Source organism: Gouania willdenowi, chromosome 8 (assembly GCF_900634775.1).
Source record: "Gouania willdenowi chromosome 8, fGouWil2.1, whole genome shotgun sequence".
Classification (NCBI taxonomy): Eukaryota; Metazoa; Chordata; class Actinopteri; order Blenniiformes; family Gobiesocidae; genus Gouania; species Gouania willdenowi.
In genome coordinates, this window is record NC_041051.1 from 25,460,532 (window position 1) to 25,483,123 (window position 22,592).

The following is a 22,592-nucleotide window of genomic DNA, read 5'->3' on the forward strand; positions in this document are numbered from 1 at the left end:
TTCCATTTATGATTTGTATTACCATATCATTTCAACCATTTCTCACATAAAATCAAAGCATAAACACTAGATTCCTTTATGTCTTATATGATTATCCGATAAGAACATCCTGAGATCTGAGGTGTATTAAGAGTGGTCACGGTTCTCCCGTTCTTGTCTCCCGTATTATTTGTGACTGTTCTTCCATGTTCTCTTTAGACGGGATGATACTGAAATGTTTGTACAGCACTTTGTGGTTTTTACCTGTGAAAAGCGCTCTATAAATAAAGATTACTTACTACTTACTTACGGCTAACCAAAACTGCTTGTGTGAGGGTGAAGCCGACGACTCTCGACTCGTGAACCTGTGAATCATGATGTGGACCAGAATGTAGGCAATCAGGAAGTAAGGCAGCTAGAAACACTTGGAAATATCTCAAACATGGCTGACCAATATAATATTAGATTTCCAGACTTGAGCGAGTAGGAGCTCCGTCTTAGGGTGGCGTTCCAAGTCATTTTACAAGTAGGATATCGAAATATTCCGGAGGTACTTCAAACGCAGCATTACAGTAGATTATGTTGTTAGATCTTGTTTGATTATGCAAGATTTTGGTCGTGGAGAAAGATTGCTGGTTGGAAAAAATGGTTGTATATGTGGTGTGCTGTGTTGAGCACACACCCACACACACAGCACAATCAAAACCTGAAAGTTGTGATACATGTCCTGTGTAGAAGTTGGTACGTGAACATTACATTGCTGGATGATTAAGACCTTGCTTTGCAGCTCTGTTGTCAATGTTGGGAAAGTGTGAAAGCAGCGAGGAATGTCAAGTACAGTTATTCATTTTTATTTCCATTGAAGAAAAGGAAAGTGAAGAAAGGGAATATCACTACTGTAATTCACCAATTATCAGTGCTGGTATAATCAATATTATAAAATGGTGGTGTAGCATTTGGAAACTATTAGCCCACCATCTGGTGTTTCTATTTTAGAGAACTCACAAAAGAATGACACACCCTAACAGATGTTTATAGAGCAACCTGTTCACGACAAGTCAGCCATGCTTCAGTGAAAGCCACGGCACCGTGTCGCGTCTTCATTAATTCCCAAGCTGTGTTTTCCGACGAGGGCAGACCATCTAAACGGGCTAATGTTGGACAGTGGTTTAGTTTCACACAGTTTTTCTCTGAGAGGCCCAAAGAGAAATACTGCAAGCACGGTCGCTCAGGGATCTGGTGACGCTTTAGGAAAACATGGTGTAGAAAAGAAACTGATGGGAACACTAACTACTTGGGACAGATGTGTTGATAAGGACCCGAAAGGAAGGAGCGCAAGCTGCAAAAGGCAACAAAGCAGGATGGAGAAATGAGAGGTGGGAGCTGAAACTAAAGAAGAAATGATTCAGTCCACTCAGTTTCACTTACAGATATTTTTTAATTCATTCCTTATTCAGAATTACAGACGCTGTTAGACCTCCACATAATGTGACTATGATTGATGACCTCATCCGGGAGTTAACACGACACAGTTTCTGTCAATTTGTCAAAGTGCTGTATTCACAATACTGTCCTCAGTACTTGATACCTTGAATCCTTTCTTCCATTCCTACCTATATCGTTACATGTTCTAGAGCACTCGAGACAAAAAACAAACATTCTCTTTGCTATGTTTTTTCTAAGTACACCCACATTCTGATGGAGAAACTGGAGTACTGTGATTGATGACTGCACCTTTACTGCTAGTGCTCTGAGGTTCATCTGAAAAACGTGGGTGTCCTCAGAGAGGAGACTGAATTTTCCTCCACACAAGGGTGTGAGCGTTCTTTTTTTGCAAAAGATTGCTTGAAGTTATAACCCTCTTCAAGGATCCTCTTTCGTTGTTCATTTTTTACTCTGTAATGCAGCCTCGCTTTGCTTTAGTGTGTCTTAGCTACCACTTTATCCCTCAAATCGCTAAGAGCCACTGTGGTTTGTAAGTGTTTTTTTCAATTAGAGGTAATTATCCATTAATTGTGTCGGGTGGATCAGATGTTCTTTGTGTTTGTGGGAGCTTATTTTTTCCTGACAGTTGTGAGAGTTTAAACATGGTAACTGATTCTGGGCTTATTTCAGATTGCTTACCTGTCATAATCTTAACCAGTGGTTCTCAGAGTTGGGTATATGTACCCTTACTACAAGGGGTAGGTGAGATTTGTTTAAAAGCTTGATAAAATTCTATTCATGCACGTCATGTTGAGGCCAACCGAGAATTTTAAAATGAAACCTTACTATTTCCAACACATTTCAGCACAACACTGGATAAAACATTGTTTTATTTTTTTTCTTTAACTATCCATTGCTTTTGGTGTGCCCCAGGACTCTGTTCTGGGCCTCATTCCATTTACATTTACCTAATCTGTTTTGGCAATAATTATCTAAACATGTATTAACTTTCATTGATTTGCAACATACGTAATACAACAACCAGCTCTACATCTTTACCCTGAGAAACTTCCCTTAACGGTGTAGCAAAAACAGATCAATCATTTTTTAAATTTTTTTTTTTATTAAATAGTAATGAAATGGAGGATTATTTCAGTGAGGTAATCCTCAGCCTTTTATTACTGTGATTTCCCCTCTTCTCTTCCTTCATCTCTCATTTTTACTTTGGCCATTCTAGCTTTGGATAACTGACAGTTTCTGATCTGTGGTTTGTGGTCCAACCTGTTACTATGGTTCTATTCTGTTCTCCTCTTCCTGTTCACTAATGGCTGCTGTTCTCTCACTCTGGAGTTTTATCTCTATATTGTTGCCCATTGTAGCTCATTTGGAGACATAGGTTTTTTAAATAAATAAACTAAACGCTTAAAGTTTTATGTGATCATCCCCATGGGATAACTCTGTTGTTGTCACGGTCCGGTGTGGGTGTGGACCCAAATGCAAGGAGAGATGGAGGCAGGATAGATGAATAACGTTCGTGGAACCAGTCCATATTTATTCTTCAAAATCAAAATCAAAACTTAAATCCAAAACAGGAGGGAGCAGGAACAGGGAGCAAGACCAGACACAGTTGAAAACGAAGAGGGAGACAACGAACCTGACATTACACACAACGAACCAGCAACCACACTGTGACCAAGCACTCATTAAATAGTGGAGGAGGCCTGATTAGGAATGGGCCACACCTGGGTGCAAACATGAGGAAGCTACTCAATCACCAAGCACTCACACAGACATCACTGAGGGGTGGAGCCACAAGCAGGAATCCCTGAAACACAGACAAGAGTTAACACCAGACGAGACTCAAAATAAACAAAAACACAGAATAACTGAACTTAACCAACAGAACATGACAGTTGTATATGGAAGGAATAATTACAATTAACTTGACTTATCATGAAACCACTTGTTGAAGATCTTGTCATGCTAAACTTTCAGCTGCTGAACTTCTTTAGAAACCCCAAATTAAAGCTCTACAAAAAGCTGAGATTTTATTCATTATTTTATTCATTAAAAAAACACACACACACAGGTAAGTAGCATAAGAAATTAAGTCGGATTTCTACCTCACTTTGGTGAAACGATTACATTACCTTACATGATCTTCTCTGTTGATCTATTTCTTATTCCCACTGTTGACTTGAAGAGCAAAACAAAAACCTATGGAGAAAAATTATTGTGCACTAAGGCTTGGATTAAAACTCACAACCAGAGAAGCAGCATTACCACATCAACCAGCAATCTCCATGTCATCGGCAATTTTACCAACTGTACTTACCTGCACCTGTCTCACTGTTTGTCAATGAATAATGGTTTCTATCTACGATTGTACTTTATATTAAAGACATTTATGATGCATTGAAGGTAAACTTGTTCTGTATCGTCTTCTTTGTAGTGTTGTCACATCTGTTTTCCTTCCTTTTTCCATTCAACCCTGGTAAGGTCCACAATGCAGGAGGGCCGACCCCAGCTGACTCTGGCAATCCATCACAGGAAACACTCACATTCTCTCCTATGGTTGATTTAGCAGATGTCTGCCTAAACAGACTCCACCTGCTTAGGAGAAGAAGGTTTTTTGGAGTGCATATGTCGGTCTTCAAGACCTTTTTTCTTCCAGTAAGTTGTGAAGTAGTAGGACAGGCTTGTTTAGAGGAGGAGAGGAGAATAAAGACTAGGATTTCATCCATAATGGAAAAGGTCTCCCACCCTCTAAAATACTGGTTTCTCAATGTTTTTTTGTCCCGTGTACCCCCTTTGCATTTTTATCAAATCATGTGTAACCCCTCTTCATATCACAATTCAAGTTAAAATACCAATTTTACCAACTTTGTGATTGTCTATGTGTATGTGATTACTTAAATAGTAAGTTATGGTCTCCTGTGTAAAATATAGCTAATTATTGTCTCCTATTGTCAGAAGTGTGATAAAATAATCATGTTTCAATAAATTACAAGACATAATAGTATTTTATTGTGCAATGTTACTGATAGTTTGTGGCAAATCTGTACAAAAAATAGCCTACAAAAGGCTGATTATTTATTAAATGAATTACGTACCCCTGTTTGGGAACCACTGTTCTAAAAGACACAGTGACAGCACTGGAGAGCTCCTTTAGTAAACCACCAGAACTGATCAGCAATCTAATCTATTGACCTATTGTGTTTGTGTTTTAATTGTTGTTGGGTTTTTTTGGTGGGGGTTGTGGAAAAAATATTTTTATATTATCCTAATCATTAGGGCCATTAAGACGCATAAAGTTCTTACTCCTTGTTTTATTATTCTTTTATTATTTTCTGTCCCATGCCAATATGGTAAGCATCTTACTTGCAGCCTTTTTATTACGCCGCTGTGAAAATCCTAACTGTCCCACTGTGAGATGAATATGGGAGCTTATCTTAAGTAGCTCATCTTAACTCATCTTATGACAAGTTCCTAGGGACTGTAGTAAAAGGAGGAAACCCACCAAGCAGAGTAGAGATCATGCAAACTGTCTACAGACTTATAGATTCAGATGTTAACATGTGCCAGAGATTTGTCAAAGTAAAACTGTTGATGGGGGGACACCAAAGAAGAAGAAATACTGCTACACATTTGTAGTTTAAAACCAATGTTGAGTTGTTTGGAAGGCAAAAATAATGCTGTGTTTGAAGAAAAGTAAACATAGCTCATTGTCATCAAAACCTCCCATCCCAGTGTTGTCGTTCTCAAGACTGGCCTTGGTCTTGAAACCACATTTTGAAGGTTTTGGTCTTCTTGACCTGGTCCCGGACCAGATGGTTTTCCATCAAGACCAGTCAAGATCTGGTATTTGTTTACATTATTAAAGTGGTAATAAGGAAAAACTCTTCCTGAACTGTTCCTGAATAATTGATGCTGCAATTTGACTTTGATGTTGTGCTTTGGAAAAAGTTGCAGACATCAGGATTTAAAAGAAAACAAAAATTGAAGAAAAAATACACTTTAAATGTTTAACCTTGTCATGTTTTTTAAAAATAGATTTTTAATTATCTTGTTCTTGACTTGGCCTTGACTCCCAAAAGTTTTGGCCTTGCCTTGGTGTATTCTGATCTGGGGCATGTCTTTATCTTGGATAGTGATTTTGAGTACAACATTACCTCATCCCAACTGTGAAGTATGGTGATGAGGGTATTATGGCATGGGGCTGCTTTGCTGTATCGGGGCATGGATGGATTGCAATAACAGAAAAATACATTCCCAACCCCCAATCTCCAACACATCTGTAACTGTAACTGCTCTGAAACCCCAACACAGCTGATCGGTTTCCACCAATGTGCAAATTTCCACTGTATGCGCATCTGATCCAGCACAGCTGCATAACTGCTGCAGTATGCTGAGCCCTCTGCAGCAAATACGCAGCCCTTCTATTTTTGCCGGAGCTTTGCTGCAGCAATTTTACAAAAATACATTTCTGCGAGACAGGAAGTAGTGCATAGACACAGAATAAAATATCTGGATTATTTTTAAAATAACATACTTCGTATTCAAGGCGGATCGTAATTCCATCCATTGGCCGAGGTTACCACTGGCAGAGGAAAACACCAATATTCCGTGGCCTCTATGCGAAAACCGAGCACATATTCGGACTCGGGAATAAAAATGTACCTGAAAATTGTGCGTTTCGGCTCTAGCGGCCCCAATTCGGACTCTACCCAAAAACCAAGCACATAATCGGACTCGGGGGAACCAGACCTATCGGTTGATACCACGTTTGGCCCAATCCAAGCACTTTAAAAATTGTATTTCACATATGAATATTGCATCTATCCATGGTTGAATCACACATATATATATATATACATTAATTAGCGGGATCTTCTGAGTCCTTGCTGCAACAGATACTCAGCAAAACCGGAGGCTGAGGGGATTGCTGGACTGCAGATTGCACTGCAGTTATGCAGCGAAGTAGTTTTGGAGCAGTTACGGATCCATTGGAAATCCAGGGTAGTTCATCAAAATATTTTGCTGGAGACCTTCATACCATTAATCTGATAATTAAAGTTCAACAGAGGAGGAGTGATTCAGCAGGCACAGAAATAAATCAGCAGTAAATCAGCAATAGAGACTTCAACTGAAGAAATGACACCATGTGGACTGGCCCAGTCAGAGAACTGAAGTTGTGATTGACACCAGAAACATGCAGTGATCACAGACCTTCTGGAATAGTTCATGTGCATCCCCTCATTAATTTCCTTTGTCATTTGTTGGCCTCAGGTGTTCAGAACTCCATTTACTGCCATACATTCCATAATAACTTCATTCACAATCACAATCACAATCAATTCACTTTTTCACCACAGGAAGAAAGTTCTCTGTTTTTGTGTAGTATCTGAATCCTTTATAACTTTTATATAACCGACAAATTGGAGCGTTTAAAGTACAAGACACTGTCTGCAGTGATTGGGACTTTGTTGGCCTTCCAAACAGTAAATCTTTGAGACAGCTGAGACAGAGGAACGTCATTTGCTTTAAGCACTGAGCCATAAAGCAAAGTATCAAACAAATTAAAACTTGTATCTGGCAGCAGCACAAAAGGAGTGAAGTGAAAATGATGACAATTGATCCAGACAGAAACATTAGCTATTGCACCATATCCCATTATGATATTTAACTGTACAACATTTCAGTCCAAACCAAATAAAGATGTGCACTTCACCTTTGACTGGATTTTCTGTTGAAGCATTAAACCAAATGAATGTACGGATGTTTATCTTCAGGAAAATAATAACAGTCATTTTTAGATACAGATGTAAATGGGATTTAAAGCTTCTTTGGCATTCAGGAAAACTGGGAACTCCATACATTGTTGGTGGATGAGGTTTGTATAAAAATCACACCTGAACTAAAGATGTCAATCACTGAAAGGTGAAATATCTTCACGTTCATTATACCCAGTACTGGTAATGCCACAATTACCATATTGTGTCTGATTGAGAACCTTCATTGATGACCCCAAAGTTCTTTTTTATTAATACCCAGAATGAGATCCACAATGTGTTATTTAACAGTAGCCTCTGTCTTTCCTTGGAAAGTCTTGTGAATTTGTTTTGGTATAGAAAAAAAGAACAATCTAATCTTGGCATCTTATATATCATTATTATTATTTATCATGTGAATTGGCTTTTTTTTTCATAAGAATTTTATTTTTTGATAGCGCTTTAAGATGTTGTTCTTCAAAGATATTTCCTCCTATTTGTGTGTCAAATTTGAGTTTTTAAGTTGAATCAGGTCAAATATACAATTCTATTGTGCAGTGTTTCTAAAATTGGGGTAAGTGTACTCCTAAAAGTACCCGCATTTGAGAAACACATACTCGTTGGCACTACAGGGGGTAGTTGAGAGAGGAACATTGGGAAATGAACAAACGAAAGCTTTAAAAAAAAAAAAATGGAGTTTTATCATGTTTATTATCAGTTAGAAATGATAATCAGAATTTTGATGATGAAACTGATCCTTTGATTGGAACATGAACTGAAAATACAAGTGGGCTGGTCTTGGTTCTACACCAGGCAGAAAATGACCTGAAACAATATAAAACTATAGAAATAAATCAATTTCGGAGGCAGTAAATATTGTATAATTCCATTTATTTACAATAGGATTCTTTAAAATGTGTTATCACTCGTTCATTCCTTCATTTACAGTATTTTTAGCAAAATGTTGTTGTCGAAAAAAGGGGGTTGATTCAGAATTAAGGGAAAGGGGGTTCTTGGTACACTGGTATAGTGTATGTTTTTCATATTTTCCTTCGGTCTTGCTCCTTTCCCTCCTCCTGATTCTTCGTCTTCCATTCTGCCACAACATTTTTCTATTCCTCTCTACTGGTGTATAGAGAGTGAGTTCTCACTACCTTTTTTGTCTGTGTACAGTTTCTATTCTTTGCTTGACCTCAGATGTGCACACGCTGCATTGCATTGTTTCATAATAAACTGGATTTCACAATTGTGTACTCTCTGTTCTGTTTACAACTCTGTGTAACAGAATGCATGTGGCCCAGGCTTAATTTGACTTCCCACAGTGGATTTCATGTTTCTAAATGACATACACTGTCAACAATTACAATGTGTTGTTGCCACCCCATACAGGTGAACATATAGGAATTCAATGTAATGTGGATACTGTAAAACTGTTTAAATGTTTACACTATCTGAAATATTTTATGATCAAAGTAACTTTTTTCACTTATACTTTCTACTTGTAAGAACGGTACAAGTGCATTTTCTTTTTTTTTTTTTTTTTAAATCCAAAATTTATCTAAACCCACAAAAATACAAAACAACATCTCAACAAATCAACATGGCGCCATTCATCAACCTCTGAATAAATGTTCTTCAATGGAAAATAATAAAGTAAAGTGCATAATAGCAGCCATAAAAGCAAAAAATGAAAATTAAAATACCAAAACATACTGATAAATCATAAGGGAGTGACCTTACAGTGTAATTTATGAAAAATTCCTTCATGTACTGACATGAAAAATCCAATGCTTAGTGAGATCATTGAAGACGACGTGCTGTCTTTCACCGCCAGGTTGCGTTTAAGGGGAAACAGGAAGTTGCAAAACCCAACCTGAGGAAACACCTCCAACTCAAAGGCTCTGCATCACCATTAACATTTCGCACCCCTTAATAAACTCAGGACAGCACTCTGACACATCAAAACAACTATTCAAATAAAAAGAATTCATAATGAACCAATTCTGACCCCTGTGAAATAATGGTGCAGTTGGAGCTTTATTTTCAAATACCATTCTACAGACCTGGTAAAGAAAAAAAAGCTTGAACCTGAGGTTAGTGGAGCACCACAGCATTTGTGTTTAAGTTTTGAGAAAAGCCTGGATCAAGCCAAGGAAATGTCAGTGTGGACCTTGTTGATTTATCCAAACCCAATAAACCTTTTAGCATTTTATCATTATGACCTGTGCTTCTTAGCAGTGCAAGAGAAAGGAGGAAGGCCCCCTAATACTGAATCACACCATGTGTGCCAAGTGTGATTGTTTTATATGCTCCAGTATGTGTTCACACAATAACTATTGCAAGAAGAGAGAGAAATAGATAATAAATGATAGGCATCCTAACACAAATACACTTGTGTACTGAGACACAAAGAAACACAAATCAAAATGAAATCACTAACTATGTCATCAAATGATATCTGCTGTGAAACTGTTTGATGATGACTATGGCCTCTAAGATACTCCTGTGACATAGAAGACCTCATATAGTGTTATATTAGGCAGCAGAGAGAAAAGAGTGTGTAAAATGTCACATAGAGGTAAGAAATGGTTGACTATCTTTTCTGTTTCAGGTGTCTTGACGCTGGAGCTGGCAGTTCCTGATCTGTGGTTCATGACTAGTCTGGGACACTCTGATGTTCTATCTCTCCATCCTGTTCTTTCTGTCCACTAACCCCAACCAGTCGAAGCAGATGGCTGCCACCTCTGATCCCGGTTCTACTGGAGATTTCATCCCGTTAAAAGGAAGTTTTTTCTCCCCACTGGAGCTGATGAATGTTTATGTGGATTTGTTGGGTTTTTTTCTATAGGTGCTATTAGATGACTATTGTAATTTGCGCTGTATAAATAAAATTGAATTGAATTGGCGGTGGTTGGCTGAGATGCAACAGCCCAAAGGGGGCGAGGGGGGCACACATTGAGTAATTGATCACTGGAGAAAGTTGCTAGATTTGGCGATTGTCCATTTAAAAAAAAAAGGTAGTTGGAGAGGTCAGAATATATGTTAATAAAAAGCGACACTGTGTACACTGTTGTGTTTCCTGAATCCATCCGGTCTATCCTCGCCCTTCTTCCCACTGGTTTACTTCAGCATAAGAATGCTCCGGCACCCATGACACTCACGTAATGTAAAAATAAGTGGTAGCACTCCAAAAAGTGGGCGTGAGTGAGTGAGTTTTTTCTTCCCCTACGTTTAGAGCACCTCTTCTGAATTTTTAACGCCCCTTAACTTTAAGTGAGTCATACATACTCCTAATGTTAATGTCTTTCACTCTTACCTATGTTCAGTGTTTTTCATCTCATCTACTCTCCTAAGAAAATAAAGAAATGAAAGTGTTCACTCACTGTAAGCCATATCTTATTCTTCGCCTCTCTGACTAATGACTTCCACCGAGGAATTTACTCTGTGAAAGGCAGAGAAAATGGAAATGATTTTTTTCCGCCATGAGTCAGCGCAACTTCATTTCCCCAGCATAATAGTGTCTGGCCCTGACATATGCAGGTTATGATGCCTTATACCAAAAAAGATCTCCAGGTCCATTTTTTTGCATTGTGTACTAAGTGCAGTAGAGCAGAACAAGCTTACTGTCATCTACACTCAGTGTGGACGCCCAGAAAACCCACTGGCAAGGCGTGAAAATCCAGGAAAACTCATCATCTTATAAATTACTATCAATTTATCTTAATGCCAAAAAACCCTTGTGTCTCACATTATCATATAATTATACCTGGATTCAAGGGTGGGCTGGGACCAAAAATTCAGCCCTGGCATTTTCTATCCAGACCAGCCCACTACATTATCAGTGACACCACGTAGAAGCAGCTCTTTATGTCTTAATTTGAATCATTATTCCCCCAGAAAACCTTAAAAGGTGTAAACTTTTTCAAATATTTTCCTTTGGCCATTTGGCAACTTTTTTTTGCCCCTTATCAAAAGGTTCTGACTTTTTTCCACACTCTAGTTACCTTTTGCCAATGGATATTCCTCTTTTTCCTATTTTTTGTCCATTTTTGAGAGTTCTTTTTGACACTTATATCCAATTTTTGTCCTTTCTTGAATTTTTGTGGCCCCTTTTCATCCAAAAAGGCAAACTTTTGCCCAAATAGCCTTTTTGTTCCACATATTGTTTGCCACATTTTGCTGATTTAAGCAACCCTTGCCATCACCGTTCCTCTTTGCCCATTTTTTTTTTTGCTCTTGGCTCATTTTAGTCACTTTTCTTGTCATGTTCTTACTACTTTTGGACCATTTTTGGCCACCTGTTACCATGTCTGCCTCCACTTGCTTGTCAAAAAAAAAAAAAAAACAGGTAGCGATCCGGACCAGCCCACTTCGGGTCAACGGCCACCGATATGCCAGATGTCCAGCCCACCCCTCCCAGGATTGGAGTCTATCAGTCACTTGCTCATGGATTCTTCACTCTCTTGTTGTAAAAACACTGGAGGTTTCTTCACTTCTTTTGCTTAAAGGGGCAGTATTATGAAAAAATCACTTTATAATGGTTTTTGCTACTGTGATATACATTTCTTTAGCCTCATTCAGAGGGCCAATGTCATCCCACATTTTTTAAATAGTTAGCTTCAAACAGTCGAGTTGGATTTTTCTCGGGTTGTGATGTCATAATGCCGAAATTCCTCCTCCTGACAATCCTCGCTCCTCCTACCCTATAAGAACGTGAGCTCCTCCCTCTTTAACTACCTCACAGGTAAAACAAACATAGTCATGGCAGGTTGATATTCCAGTTAATATCTTAACATTCAGTTTATAGCTAATCCAGTATATAAATAAACCAAAGAGCGGTTTAACAGTTTCAGTTTCACTTTTAGTAGCCGTTATACCACCGTGTATCGCCTTTATGGGATGATCTGACAAGTTTGTGACCCAATGCGACGCAGCAGTAGGACAAAAACAATGGACTATTGTCTTAAATAGACTATTTATGTGACCAGAAGAGGTGCAGATGAAAAGAAAGCGGAGTAGCAACTTATGTTGAAACAGCTGACTCAGCTGATAGTTGAGAGTTTACTTCACTGCAACGCAGCATGAGCGGTGACAATCAGTTCCATTTTTAGTAGCCGTTATACTGCCTCGTATCGCTTTTATGGGATGATTTGACACGTTCGTGACAAAATGCGACGCAGCGGTTGGACAAAACAATGGACTATCGTCTTAAATAGATTATTTCTGTTAGGAGTAAGGAGGAGAAGGACAGCTGTTAATGATTCACTGCTGTGCTGCTGTGATAAATACACACGCTGAAGCAGCGCTAAAACAGCGTGTGTATTTACGCCCGTCGCCCACACATGCATGTGCACGACAGCCCAAAAAACAGTCTGTTTTTAGGAGCACTCTGATAGTGACTTTTCAGAGGGCTAAAACTCCAGAAAACAGGCGAGTTTAGGAAAATAATCCTCAAATACTATGTTGTATTCACCTCGCATAAAAGTGAGAGTATCCGGACTTTGCAGCTGCTGAAAAAGCATGACTAATCGAGCAGCCACGGGTGTATAAATAAAGGACTTCTGATAACTGTTAACAGGCACAGCGTGTTGCAACATTTAAATGAAGGCCCATGTCCTCCTATCTGGCCCTGGTTAGAGAGAGGAAGATTGTGATCTCAGGTTGTGTTTAGTTTTTTTTTTGATTTTCTAACGCGTATCAACATCAACCAAAGCTAAATTTAGTGTGGCAGCGTAATATCAGTTTACATTCTGCTCTGCAAATCACTGCAACCAAAAAAAGAAGAAAAAAAAAGCCCTCTGTGACGAGTCTGATCCTTTGCTATAGCCTAAGGAAGTGTAGTCATCAGTCATGCTGCCAAGGGTGAGCGATATAGCTATAGCTGTTTGTATATGTGAGGAAGGTTTGTGTGTTTGTAGAGCTGTTTATCCCCTCTGTCAAACACAAACCAGGGGATCAAAAGTGAAAATGATTAGAAGAGAATAATCCTGCTTGTAATCAAAAAGAAGGAAAGGTGTGTCCCTAAAATTACCACAATCTGTGTGTTTGCTTCTATTGCCTCGAACTTGAAACCAGGCGCCTGAGTTCGTTGTGCAACTACTCACCGGGGAAGAATTGATCAAATCCAGACTTTAGTGTAAGTAGCAACTATTTGGTAAATATTTATGTATTAAAAACAGTTATGCTTTGTTCTGTACCTGTGGGTGGGTAAGAAAGATAAACATGTGGAGTAGTCACGGTGGTTTAAGTGAAAATGACAGAGAATACTAGAGCGCTGTGGGGGTTCATCCAGAGCCTTCAGTAAACAATTGTAAACCAATCGCACACTTGCCTTTGATATTTAGGCTATAACAGCCATATAAACATATTTTATACAGATTGAGCCAGATTGGCAGAGCCGATTTAGCCAATTTTCCACGGGTGAAACACATACACTGTAATCCTGAAAGTTCAAAGTAATTAAATAGATTAAGTAGTTTATGTTCAAAGTTATAGAAAAAGTTCTACCAACTTAAATATGTCGTTATTGTAACATGTTCTTCCTTTTTGAGTTACTTTTAAATAACATTTGTTGAGTAAATGGATCTACGTATATTTGTTTATAAGTAAGCAAAACTTAAAAACACAACTTAAGTACAACTTAATCGAATTAAGTAATTACATGCTAAGAATGATAAAGTCCTGTTATTTCAAATACGAATGATTCAAAAATAAACTTCATTCATATAGCACTTTAATTTAAATGTTATCAAAAGTACAAGTAGCCAGTGATCTAACCTTTTACGTTCTGGATAATTTTGACTTTTAAATTAATTAACTTCAAAATTGAGGCAATCAATTGACTCATTTATTTTTTTATTTTTTTATTTCTGGTAACTTACAGTATTTGGGTTTACAGTGTACTCATTTCACAAATTAATCTTCCTTCCAAATATTACAACATAAAAAAAATGAAAAAAAAAAAGATTTCTGATGGGAAAGGATCTATTGCCAAGAAGCATTGTTACTAGATTCGATTCATGGATAATATTTATTAATTTAGAACAATTTGATCCGAAATGATTCAGTGTCTTAAAATAGATTCCATAACTTTTTTAGTCAAAAAAATTCATTTCGGATCTTTTTTTTTTTTTCTGTCCGTGTTAAATTATAATTAACGTTGGTTTTATTTTGAAAAAAGTTGTTTTATTTCCCTTGTATTGATACAATCGATTGATTACCCTTTTAAAACGATTTTAGATTGACATGTGTCATCCGGAAGGCAAACTTGCTGAGCACAGATCGATGTAGTTGGATCATAGGAATATCAATCAATTCATCGATCTAATGGATGAATTGTTACACCCTGAATTGCAACGGTAGAAATAATAATCCTTACGAAACCTACAGTACCTCCCAGACTGATTATTTATGTGTAATACTGAGCCATTAGTAATCTGCTTTATGGGCAGTATGCAGTGTAATATGGTAATATGTTTTTCAAATGAAGTAAGTGCTACATTGTCTTTCCTTGACTCTATAGAAGGAGGTGAGAGAACAAACAGAGTCAGACAGAGTTCAGAGCTCTGTTTCATAAAATCAGCCAAAAACGCTCTTCCAGGTTACTGCCCACACTTGCCGAGTTCATGTTTGCACCTCCTTCACAGAGTCACTGACGACTGCCAAACTAAACCTCAGCTTTTCCCAATGTTTACTCCATGCAGTATGGGAAAGCTACAGCCATGCATTTTATTTATTTTTTTGCTTTGTTTTTTAAGCAAATCAGGCATAACATGGGGTAAACTTGGTCAAAATCAACAATGGAATGTTTTTTTTTTTTTTCCTACACTGCCAAAAAACCAAAGCATTCACCAGCAAAAATGCAAGAATATACTAAAAAAGATCAGCTACTTTTTATAATATGGCAATAATCTTCCTTAATATATTAGTTTTGTACAAAGTTATTTTTATTAAGGATACAGGTTGCTCAATCCAAAATCAACAAACAGTAGTCCTAAAACATATCAAATCCAATTATATTCTCTATAACATTTATGGGAAAAATAACAAAATGAATAAAAGTCCTCTGCTGGTCCAAACAAATCTGATGTAAATAAAATGCAATGACTTGGACTTTTTTTTAAAAAAAAAAGTCCAATTGTTAACGCACAAAATACATTTTCAGTCGCACTTTTAAAAAGAAAAAGAACTATTATGCAGTTTTGCATTGTTTACTATAGAACCAGAATTTAAATGAATGGGCTTCTTCTTCATTTGTATTATTACTTTATTTATTTCATTCAAAATTTATTTTTAGTTAAATTGCATTGTTTTGAATAGTTTATCAAGGGATTCTTTTGAGAATGAAAAATAAAAGTAAAATAGTACAGTATTTTCTAGGTTTTTTTTCCCAAAATAAATAAAGGAATATTTTTCAGTCATCATTTGTCTACAGTCCCATTTTGTAAAATAAATCATGAGAGAATTGTATTGTGAACCCAGTATCGTGAATCGAATTGTATCGGGAGTTGAGTGAATTGATGAAATGCTAATCTTCTTTTTATTTTTTCAATGTATCCTTAAATACCAGTTTCCAATGTGCCAAGGCACGTGATTGTTGTGGGTTTCATACTGCATTAAGGATGGATGAATAGATTAATGGATGGATGAAAAACTTGTGTCTGATTCAAACTCGTAATTACTGCCAAGTCAACTTCTATCAAATCAGCCTGCCCTTTGATCATATTTCTTTCTATTTCAAAACAAACTCCGTCATCCTTCAAATATTACATATTACCAGGGTTACACTTTGTTTGCCTTAGGGCTATAGCGTAATAGCCCCTATCATGTGTTCAGAAGTGTTTAATATCTCCTGATAGCTACTCTCAAACACAACAGAGGTTTTTGCAGAATTGAAAAGAGAAAACATTGGAAATCGGTAAAATAGAGCTTGTTGGCGCAGATAATTCTATCTGCACCAACAATTCAATTCATCCTGTAACGAGTCACTATTCATGAAAAAGGTTGACAATGTTGATTCCCACTGTCAAAGTTTCCCAAACTGGGGGATCTGTTTTGCTTTAGTTCCTTGTTGGATGCGTACGTCTCTGTCACGTTCTTTAGTGTTTGAATGTCTGACTTAATATTAAAAACTGCATATGCCTTGATTATGCTGTCTGTCATACTCGTCTTTGACTTCATTTGAAGTTTGGTTTAAGCAGAAACATAATAATCAAACCATATAATGAATAATCTCTGCCATGATACAAAGCGACAGTTAACTTATGGATGTGGGCAATGCAAACTCTGCTGGATTCCACTTTATTGTTTCATTAGACAACAAACCACATCCATACATGATCTATAACAGTGGTTCCCAAACTTTTTTTTTTTTGTGGCTTTTTTGGCTCTTTCTCTAACTTTTGAATCCAAGTAGCCCCTAATGTCTGACTAGAACATTTAACTCAGAATTTTGTGAAACCATAGAACATAATGATGGAATGAATGGGTGATAACACATTTTAAAGAATCCCATTTTGTAAGTAAGTGGAACAAAACAGTGTTTAGTGCCTCCTGAATAGATTTATTGATATTGTTTTTATCATTTACATTCCATCTCCCATCTAGTGTGGGACCAAACTGACTCTTGTATTTTATTGTAAGATCATTTCGAGATCATTTTGTGTCATTTGTTGTTTTTTGTTTGTTCTTTTATCATTCAGTATGTTTTTCTCCTATTTTGTGTGTTTTTGGTGTCTTTTTGTGTGTTGCTATTTAAAAAAGTAAATATTTTTCTCTCTTAGTGCATGTGTTTTTGGTCTCATTATGTGTATTTTGTTGTTATTTATCTGTTGTTTTAATTAGTGAGTATGCATTTTTTTTGTTTTGTGCATATTTTAATGCTTTTATTTGTTAATTTCCCACTCTCTCTCTTTCCCAAGTACCCCCTGTAGTGTCGGTGCGTACCTCCATTTGAGAAACACTGGTGTATAGTATTGTTCGGGCCCCACTTAAAAAAACTGTTTTGAATTTCACTAAGAAATTTAAAACTTGTCTTTCAACATACAAAGGCATTTAGTTCATGCTAACCTTTTCTCTTTCCGAGGCGTGAATGATATTTCCGAGGGCGCACGTGGACTTGATTAGTTGGTGAAAGATGTATGTGGGCCACATAGATCCCAAAAGGTGTATTTGTTAGCTGAGACAAAACATTCTGTCTTGTCTTTTTGTTTCTAGTCCCCTGCAGCAACAAGAGCAAAGTAATGAATTCACATAACTGTGACTGATGAAGTTTGAGTTGAGGTTTGTTTGACTTTCCTGGAATTCAAATGGAGCTCCTACAGCTGGTCACCATCACGCTCAAGCCTCATTCGTACAATATTCTCCAACTCAGATTTCTTGAGAAATTAAAAAAAAAAAGAGGAAGAAAAATGACTTTTGAAACTTTTGGTTTCATTCATAAAGCTGAGAAGGGGGGACGACAACAGGGTGGTCCCCTTCGTTTCACTGAAGGGGTGGAATTGGTTGGTTTGCTCTTGCGTTAACTGCTGCTGTGCTGGATGAGTTCCTCATGTGCCCCATTCAGGCGTGGAGCCAAAACTCTCCGACATGGACTTCTCACCCTGAGGGACATGCGTGAAAACACTAATAAAAACAGCAACACAAATATTAACATGATAAGAAGAGAGACCTCATGTTTTCACTGCTGTGGTTGGTTGTGTGCATGCTGTGTGTTTATCTGTGAGGTGTTTCCACATAGGAGTCAGAAGTTCAAATATGCTGAGTCAGTCCCTTCGCAGACTGGGAAAATCCCTTCACTTATTACCCTTTATGTTGTTTAGTTTATTACATCTCCATACTAACATTTTTTAGTATACATCAGCATTAGAATTCTATTCTTTTCCATTCTGACTGTAAATAAGAGCGAAGCACTTACTGGTTTTAAGATATAAGACATTTTTTGGACAGGTTCTGTTTGGTTTTAGCTGTGTTTAGCCCTTGTGAGTACTATATTAAGTAATAACACTCATCCATTCCTGCATTCAGCCCTTGCTGCTTTTACTGCAGCAACAGTGTTGTTTTTGGTCTGAATTATGGATTTTAATTCTTCATATTTTTAAAGAATTATTCGTAGCTTTGTACTATAGGCCCTTAGACAATTGGAACACTTCTTATCATCACCGGGGGTTGATGAAAAGTGGATAGGAAAGGAGATAGGAGGAAGGACTCTTCAGATGCACCCAGTGTGTTTGGGTAGTGAGTGATTAGCTGCCTCATGTTTTTGCACCCAGGTGTGGCTCATTTACAATCAGGTCTCCTTCACTATTTAGCTGAGTGTTTGGGTACGCCACAATTTCTGGTTCATTGTCAATGTTGCCCTCCTTGTGTGCTGCTGTGCGTTGTCTCCTGCTCCCTGGTTTCCTTGTGCCTCGTTTGGGTTTTTCTCATTAAACTTTGACAGTTATTATGAACACTATGCCTGCAGTGCCTACTGCCTCAATCTCTTCCTGTACATGTGTCCTCCTGTGCATCGTTACGCTTTTCTTAAAATTCTTCTCGATTCACTCTGGAATGTTTTTTTCCTGCTCAATCTTAATCTTAAATCTTAATTAATCTATTTTAATTATATGTGAGTTTATGTTACAGTGTTAAAAAAGGCCACTGTAATGTTGGACCCCCATGTTCCCATAGCAGAACCAGCTGTCACCCTCACTCCCTGGTTTACATTCTTTCCCTTGTACATATTGACACCATGTGTTCCACCGTATGTCAAGGAAAGAATGATTCATCTGACCATTACGTTCCATTCTTTGGGTGCAGTTCAGATAGACATGTGCCAATTACCAATGATTTGTGCAAAGATCAGAGGTCAACATGGACATTTCCAGTTTGAGTTACAGTGGTTGATCAGTGAAGCCGCACTGCTTTCCTTCCACTGTTAAAACTTTGACGATTGCAAACCATTGACTTTAATGGAATCTTGATACTTGGGATGGGCTACACTAGGCTTGTCAAACTCCTTTTAGTTCATGGTTCATATAAAGTAGTTTGATCTTCAGTGGGCCAGAGATTTTAGGTGGGAAAACAAGCAATTTCAACAACAATGTCCCAAAGTTTGCACTTTGACCTATAAATGGTTCATAAAGTATGTGAGGTGCTGTCAATATCCAAGCAATAAGTGACAGATATCGTTTCTGCTGGATTTTCTATTTTAAGATTGATTGATTCTGTGACATTTTTATATAATTTGGGGGTAATTATGTGAAGAAATTCAATTTTTTTGAATAATTTAAGATTTAATGACAACAGTCATGCATTATCTACCAATATTAGAGGATAGTTCATATTTTTTTTTTTTTTTTTTTTTCTACTTTCTCCTACCCGTAGGCCCAAATGGATGGTCTAAAGGGCCAGATTTGGCCCTTGGGCCTTGAGTTTGACACGAGTGGGCGACACCAAGTTACCTCACATAAATGTACAGCCAGAAACATTAGACCGCCCTGCACTACAAGTGCTGTAAACTCCTTCATGATCTAATAACATCAGCGTGGCCAAAGAAAACCGCCCTGTCCACTGCAATTTATCGCAATTTAACCACATTTTACGTGATATCTTATAATTCACACCTCTGTAAATAGTTCTACAGTGTGTGGTTTAACAACGATACTAATATAGAGCTTTTCATATTAAAAAGCAGTCAAGTCACACCAAACAATCCAAAATACTTTTACAGCCTCATATCTATGCAAATAAAGCCTGAGATCCTTCCAACCTAAGCGATTCAAAATAGCTTTACTTTTCACCAGCCTCTCAAAATTAAGCTTCTTTTATTTGGGTATTTGTGTTTTCAGACCACTTAATAAAAATTCTGTGATAAAGAAAAGTGTTGCCTCTGCGGTGGATTCTAGTGTTTGCATCACATTAGCATTTGCGTATTTCAGCAGCTGTGTATAAGCAGTAAAATCTTTCATTTCTTCAGTTTCTGAGTGCTTGCTACAGTTGTGTGTCTTGTCACCTTATTACTTTGCAATATTTGTTTTTTTTTCACTTCACGCAAGTCTTCTGATAGTGGCGGGGCTCAGGCTGTTTGCTAGCTTAGCGTCAGAAACTAGGCATTTATTTGGTTGACCACAAACACTTTGACATATGTGTTGGTAGAGATTGGACTTTAACAGCCTTGGAATAGTCGTCTTAATATCCTAAAGCAATCACAAAGGAGGAAACTGCCATATTTTTGGTACACAATTTTTTTCCCTACAACAAATACATAAACAAAGATAAAATCTAGGTTTGTATTACTGAAATGTTTTATTGTGTCCTCCAAGTTCTCACTTAAAAAAATAAGTTTGAATCTCTATGTGATTTACCAGGTTAAATAAAAGCCAAAAAATGTATATATTAAATTCACATTAACAGATCCTGTGGCCTTCTTAATTGGGTAATCATATAGTGAAGATTTTTTTACATCAAACGTAAATTGAATTAAAATCACTCAATCAAACAGACATTATTTATAAAGCACCTTTTTTATCCAGTAAATTAAATTGTAGGTCAAAGTGCTTCACATAATTTTGCTAAAGTGATTGGCAAAAGGTCAGATGATAAAGGTTTAGAGACTATTGCACACATAAGTTATTTAATAAAATAATGAAAAAGATTTCAAACAGAGTCAGAGATAAAAACAAAGCAGAGAAGAGAGGAATTTACAAAAATATAAAGTATTAAAATAACCTAAAGTCTCAAATGTTTGGGACCATTTCACTGAAAACGTATAGTACACACCTGAGGTAGAACGAACAGTAATATATTAGAATCAAAGCAGCAGAAAAATATTGTTTATTTGTATGAATTAAGAATTGTATTTTTCCAAATGAATTTGGGAAAACTGTAATAAATGTGCGTTCCCATCCCATCAGCAGCTGCTGTTTGATAGTCGTACGTTTCCAGAAACTATTACACTTGTATCCTAGTTTTTGTAACTTGCACTACTACTATACCCTGACCAAAATGAGATAATGTTAATACAGTATTTGTTGCAAAGAAAGCATGATTAAAATGCATCACATTTACAAGTTAAAGTGCTTTTTAATATCTTTTGTGTTTTTTTTTTTCTTTTAACATTCTTTATTCTTGTTTCTTTAATTTAGGTTTTTCACACATTTTCAAAGTCTTGATTAATCTCAATAAAAAAAGACACTTATTTTGATATGTCAGCATTTAAACCGTGATTGTATTTGAATTCTGCCATTTTGATCTGCTATTCACAGCTCACCAACCAAAGAGGAGGAGAAACTCCACCGTTTCAGTGGATCCATATTCAATTGTGGTGTTTTCCTTTTTTTTTTTTTTTTTTTTTTTTTTTTTTTTGTCCGTTTTGTGTCTTGGGAAGATTTATCACTGATCGGTTTAATCTTTGACACCCAGCAGGAAGAAAATCCCCCAGTCAAGCCTTGAATGTTTCAGTGCTGATAAGACTGGAGAAAGACACACTTCTTCACGCACTTGTGTTCACATATGGTCCTGCTTTTACCTGTGGTTTGAATGTTAGGCCATTACCTCAGCTTTCAGCATTTTATTTTTTTTTATTTTTTTTACAAATGCTTTTGGGTGTTTTTTTGTGAAAAGGAGTGAAAACACAAAATGTCATGTTGCAGGTCTGTGTGATGGGACATCTGCTGGTCCATACATTCAATTTTGGGATTTATTTGCATAATTTGTCATGTCTCAAACAGACTACAAGCTCAGTGAGGTTACCCAAAGCCTTTTATGTTAATAATTTCCAGTGCTTACAGAATATTTATTATTCTTTCATAAGAAACAGGCAATATGTATTTAAAGGATGAAAATAAGGTCAACCACAACATTATGACCACTGACAGGATAAATGAATATCTTAGGTCATTTCTTTATTGCGGTACCCGTTTGTGAGTTGAATATTTTAGCTTAAGGAAGTTTGACAAGAATTATATTGGACAGAGAATTTCCAAAGATTTAGGCTAGCTCTTGTAGCATGTTGGAGGTCTGCCATGATTGATTTTAGTCCAAGGAAGGAAAAGCAAATGGTAAGAGAATCAGAGATGGCCACTTGTAAAGATGGAATGGATGGATGGTCATCTTATCAGACAGGTGAGGTCAACCCAAAGTGAGCCGTCAACCCAAAGTGGGCTGGTCCAGTCTGCTACGTTTATTTTTTTATTTTTTTGACAGACATGCAAACAGGTGCTCAAAAATGGTCCAAAAGTGACTAAAATGGCCTAAAAACAGTTAAGAGCGGCCAAAAAAATGGGCAAATAAAGAGGAACCAGGGGGTATGTGTTGGCAGAAGGAAGTTTTAATAGGCAAAATGTGGCAAACGGTAATGAATAATAGTAAAACGTGGCAAACAATAGGGAAACAGGGAAAAATGTGGCAAACAATGTTGGGGGAGAAAAGGAAACA